This window comes from Myotis brandtii, unplaced genomic scaffold (assembly GCF_000412655.1).
Source record: "Myotis brandtii unplaced genomic scaffold, ASM41265v1 scaffold604, whole genome shotgun sequence".
NCBI lineage: Eukaryota > Metazoa > Chordata > Mammalia > Chiroptera > Vespertilionidae > Myotis > Myotis brandtii.
The window spans coordinates 2,338,106-2,343,833 of NW_005370286.1; the positions used below are offsets into that span (position 1 = coordinate 2,338,106).

Below are 5,728 nucleotides of genomic sequence, written 5' to 3' on the forward strand. Positions count from 1 at the left end.
AAGCGGAAGTGATGAGGGCAGGGCCAGGTGGACTAGAAGGGGAGGGACGTTTGTGGCTGTTGGAGGTACCTGGCCAGGTGGAAGCTGTGCCACGGAGCAGGGTGGCCCTCGCTGAGCACTGACATCCCCCGCCAGAGGAGAGGGGGGCGCAGATGCTCACCTCACCCTTGGCTCTCAAAGCCTGGGGCCGTTTCCCAAGGGCACGACCCATGGGCCCCAAAGGAAGGTGGAAAGTTACGAGTCGGGGCTCAGTACTGGGCCTGGTCCCCTCCGCCACCCTCCCACAGGCGGTGTCACTTCCATCCAGTTACAGAACCCTCTGCGCCTCGGTATTCCCATCCAAAATGGGGGAGTAAAATAACAGAACCCGTCTCAAAGGGTAACAGAGACAATTCTGCCCAGCACACACCAAATACTCAATAGACGTTGTTGCGTCTTTACGTCAATTAGCAAGGACATCGGCCTGGAGCCCTGCTGGAATCATGGCGATAGTGATTTGTATTGGACTCACTGTGTGGGAGTTAACAGCCCCTTGCGCCCCCCAGCCCTTCCCCAAGCCCCCTCGAGGCCGGACGCTCACCTATGGTCCTCCGGAGGTCTTCACACTGGCTAATGTGAGGGAACTTCAGGATTTCCTTCCACTTCTTGCTTTTCCCTTTGCGTTTTCCTCCGCCCCCTGCAGAGATGGAGGACAGATGTCAGTTGATGTTGGTCTTGTCCAAGGCTCCAAAGCCTGTGTCCCATCCCAGGAAGCCTGTCCCCAGCACCCAACTAGGAGACAGCTGGGGAAGGGAGCTCGAGGTCTAGTCGGTGACACACCCCACGCACTCCATCCCCCGCTGGCCCACTGGTCTCAATCCAGTGTGTCCTCCCAGTGAGCTCTGGCCTGAGCTCCCCTGACCAGCAGCAGCAGGGGAGCCCCTCCAGTCACCCATGCAGGTGCCCCCACCAGGCGCCCTGATCTTCCTCAGCATCTGCCACTGCTGTCCACCTCGCTGGGTGCCTGGCATCTGGCCCGGACTAGACCATAACCTTCCCTGTAGGCTCAGGAAATCCTTGTGGAAATGATCCCCTCATGGCCTCATTTTGTCCTCATTTCATGTGGATTCACCTTCCCCATATGGAGGTCGGAGGTTGGGGACAAGAACTTTAATTTCCACTTGTCTTGGGTACCCCCTTCTTCATCCTCACAAACCCCAGGGTCTCAGAAGACATTTCTCAAGGCTGGAAGGACTCCTGAAGGGCCCCAGCACACCTCATGTCCTCTGCAGTGTGCACACATGATGAACATGCACACGCTAGGGACATGCACACAATGGGCATGCACACAATGAGCACACCCATCATGAACATACTCAATAATAGGCACATAATGAACATACAATGAACACACAATGAAGACACACATATCATGAACATGCACACATAATGCGAATATGCAGCGACCATGTAGAACTGAGTAAGCTGCACACATAGCGTGTTCCCATCATCCCCATCACTCCTTACCCGGGCGATGGTGGACAGATGTCAGAGCACTCACGTATGCAAGCAGCGACGGGGCGCTGGCTCTGGCCCAGGTATCCCTGAACTCACCAGTGTTTGGGCCTTGGACCTGGAGGCACTCTGCATCCTGTGGCCAGCCCCCCAAGGACTGAGATGCTGTCACCTGCCCCCACGCTCTGAGTGGCCTTAGGTATCACCTGTCAGTGACTCGCCATAGGTCACATAGGCCTTTAGGCCCTTCAGTGTCTCGGAATATTAAGGGCTTTTCACCCTCCTTCATATGATCAACACATCAAGCGCCTGTAGAGTTTGGGGTCTGGTTAGAGAGACGTAGGGCCCTTGGGCAGGATCCTGGCACCGTGGGCCCGCTCCCGGCTCTGGGTGAGTGAGTGTACAGTCTCTAACCCTCTAGAATGGCTCTGGGCAGGGCAAGGATCCCTCTCTCCAACCAGCAAACCCAAGGACACCAGTGGAGCTTGGCTCTGGGCCCAGCTCCCAGTGTGCGTTCCAGGCTGGCACAGAGCTGGTCTCAATGAATGGGATTCCTCACTCATCCACGCTGCCCTGGGAAGCTGAGGCATGTCTCCCATCAGCAAGTGGGTGGGCTTCTGAGGACAGGACCAGGACCTGCATTCTGTCAGCCGGGAAGTAGGAGAGGGAACTGACGGGGAAAGGACAGGGCCCCGGTCCCTTTCTCTGCAACCTGCTCTTCTGGTCTTCAACCTGGCCAACCAGCCCCAGCTCCCTTGTCTCAAGTCTGCGTAGAAGACAAAGCCCTCAGACTCCAAAAGACAGAACAAATGTGAATTGGGCATGTGCTGTGGCCAGGCACATTAAACATTATCTTGTTTAAGCCTCATTAAAATGATTATTTGGGGAAAAAATCACTGGGCCAACATCACAGATGAGGAAACAGATGTCCGAGGTTGTGTAACTCACCAGCCGATGGCCTGTCCGAAGCCACACTGGCTCTTTGCTCAGCCAGGTCACGCACGCGCACACGCATGCACACACTGCCGAGCCCTCCCACCGGCCCTGCCCTGGGCCAGGCCGCGCACCTGCACCCTCCTGGAGTCCTCGTTCTAACTCTATGAGGTGAAACTGTTACTAATTCCCATGGGACAGATAAGGAACAGGCATGCGGGGAGAAAGAAGCCAGTAGCCTACAGCCTCACAACTCACTAATGGCAGAGCCACGACCCCAGGCTGAGCAGAATCCAGACCCCAGGCACTCTCCCTCACCCTTTAGACACCCTCCCTCCAGGTGCACTGAAAGCAAGAGTAATTCTCAGAGATCAAAGAGAAATCTGGTGTCAGACGTCAGACGTGTCATAACACCTGTAAGAGGACCTGGAATGGGATCTTTCCCGCTGTGGCCCGAGACTGTGAGCTCCAAGAAATAGACACCACCCCAGACCCGAGGCTGCAGACTTGTTCTGTTTGACCCACATGTGGGTTGTTTGCCTGTTCACTGACCCAACAGTCAAGATCTAAACATTAGGAGATTTCGCATACAAATCTATTTTGGACTTCACTCCCATAACCAATCAGCTGGAGGTGGGCAGCAGCTGCCCCAGTGGACAGGCCATGTGGCCTCCACTCAGGAGCCTGCCCAGCCTCCTGAGGGGCAGAGGTCAGGATATGCAGCCACTCACCCCGCCCCCCCCCCCCCCCCCGCGACGAAGGCTGCAAAGCCAGTGCTGTCGTCTCAGCCACTCACAGGCTGCAAAGCCTCAAAGGGCCATCAGCATCATCAATCCATATCCCTTCCACTCCCCCATTCCCACCCTCGTCATTCCCAGACCTGGCTGGGATGAAGCATTTTTTGTGTGTGTGGTAAAATATACACCACATAAAATTGATTCTCTTAACCATTTTTAGGTAAACTGCAGTCTATACCCATCAAGCAACTCACCATTCCCTTCACTCCCAGCCCCTGGCAACCAACATTCTATTTTCTACCTCTATGAATTTGACTATTCTAAGGACCACATATAAATGAAATCATACAATATGTGTCCTTCTGTGACTGGTTTATTTCACTTAGCATAATGTCCTCAAGATTCGTCTATGTTGTAGTGTGTCAGATTTCATTCCATTTTTAAAGCTAAATAATATTCAGTTGTGTGTGGAGACATAATTTGTTTATCCACTCATCCATTGACGGACACTTGGGTTGCTTCGACCTTTTGGCTATTGAGAATAGTGTTGCTATGGATGTAAGTCCCTGCTTTCAATTCTTTTGGGTATATACCTATGAGCGGAATTGCTGGTGTGGGGGAGGAAGAATTTTTCCTCTACCATTCAAGGTTCATTTGTTTTTCTTTAATTCTAATACTTAGAGTTAAAGAAAATCTGCATGAGACAGAGCAACAAAAGAAAATAACCAAATTTAATTAAATACATATGTATGGGAATCCCACATATACAAGAGAGTCAAAGATCTCACATACATAAGAGGTTCAGAGACAGACCGGTAACATGAGGTGTATACAACATTCTGAACTAAGGATGAGATAAGGCATGTTGGGGCTTCATAGGGGAGGAAGATCATTGCAGGATAAGAAGAGCAGATGTGCAGTAATTAGAAGTTTGCCCTCCCTATAGATAGATCATAAAGTTTTTTCTGGTAATAACCCTTATTATGGGCAAAGCCTCTAATTTAAATTCTTTAAGGGAGAGGTAGCAGTTTCTTGTGAGCCCCATTTCAATTGCCTTTAGCTCAAAATAATCACATACCACAGAGGCACCTTTTGGGGTGACTCATTCTGTACCCCTATGTTTACTTTTTTGAGAAACCAATGAAGTACTCTTGACAATAGACTCCTAGGCTGTACCCCATTAGGCTGCACCCCAACTTTCTGTGATTGGAACCCAGGAATGTGACATCTTGAAAGGCTCCTCAGTTAATTCTCAGGTGGCCAGTCTACAGAAACCAGGAGTCTATTTTATACATACACGTGTGTGTGTGTGTGTGTGTGTGTGTGTGTGTGTACATTTTTTATCAATGAACTTATCCATTAACTTAAGAAAATTAATACAGATTCACCAATTCACTCAACCACCAGGTGTTACGCATCTACTAAATGCTGAGTGCTATGCAGGCACTGGGGACATGGTGATAGGCAAGATGGATGGGGTGTCACGCTCTAGTAATTCCCCACTCTTAGGGCACCCAATCTAGCAAGAAAGACAGACACCAGAGGCTTTATGTCAGCGGTTCTCAACCACTCTCAGCAGGGTGTCCCCCAAAAGGCCACAGGGGCCCTGAACGGCCTCCCCACGCATACCCACCTCCAGTTCCTCTAACAAATCGCATAAAAGCCAGCCCCTCCATAACTCGGACGGGCTGGGGCAAGGTTCTGCTTCTTAACAACAAACAAAACCTGCCTCAAAGAGGTCACCACTTCCAGACAAATATTTGGCTTGTAAGTATGCTGGTAGGTTATTAAATTGCATATGTCATGACTGAAGTGTTGATACTGTTTGTTATTTCAGTTGGACTTGCTTGTTTCTCAGTATCCTGAGGTGGCCAGGCCTACCCTGTGGCCCCAGCTGCCCCAGGCCCACCTCCCCACTTGGGAGGGCTGTCAGGCCTACAAGGGGCTACAACCACAACCTCCCACCTGCTCCGGGCCCAGCCCAGCTCCTGCAGCCAGATGGCCAGTTCCCAGGCCTGCCCATCACCCACGGGTCAGCTCATTCTCTGGCCATCCTCTCCCCAAGCTTTATTCCCCTCCCTGTAGCTGCTCTCAGGGCCTTTGCGTTTGCCTTTCCCTCCGTCGGGGAACTTCACTGTGGGCCTCCCCAAGCTTGCACCGTTCAGACCGAAAGCCCCTGGATGGTGCCAGGTGTAACCAGAGGCAGCACGGAAAGAGCCACCCTCCCTTCCAAAACAGTTTAGGGCGCTGCTGGCTAAAGGAACAAGGACACAGGGTAGAGAGAGGCACAGGATTCCAAGGAGGGCCCTTTCTCCTGTCAATCCACGGAATGGCCTATGGGTCACAAGGGCCAGGAGGCTTGGAAAGGTCAGCATTATGCTTACGGGAGGGAGCAAATTCGTTAGAAATCCGAATTATGTTGCTGGCTAGTAGTCTTTAGAATATACATATGGGGAGGTGGCGGGGGCGGAAGGGGGAGCATGAAGCTGCTCTCAGCACACTGCGATCAAGGTCTGGGAGGTTCTCAGGTATCCTAGTGACCGTACGTGGGAAGGATGCTCTGT

At 51.9% G+C, this 5,728-nt stretch overlaps 1 protein-coding gene across 2 annotated transcripts in view; it reads right to left on the reverse strand.

The window, feature by feature from the left end:
• The window catches only part of GRK5 (G protein-coupled receptor kinase 5), a 97,297-nt gene extending 96,621 nt beyond the window's left edge, over positions 1-676 (reverse strand). For both annotated transcript variants that reach the window (XM_014550574.1, XM_014550575.1), the window contains exon 1: positions 581-676. The gene's annotated coding sequence lies outside the window, so the exon portion shown is untranslated. The remainder of the gene's footprint in view (positions 1-580) is intronic.
• Between the last annotated feature and the right edge of the window lie 5,052 nt (positions 677-5,728).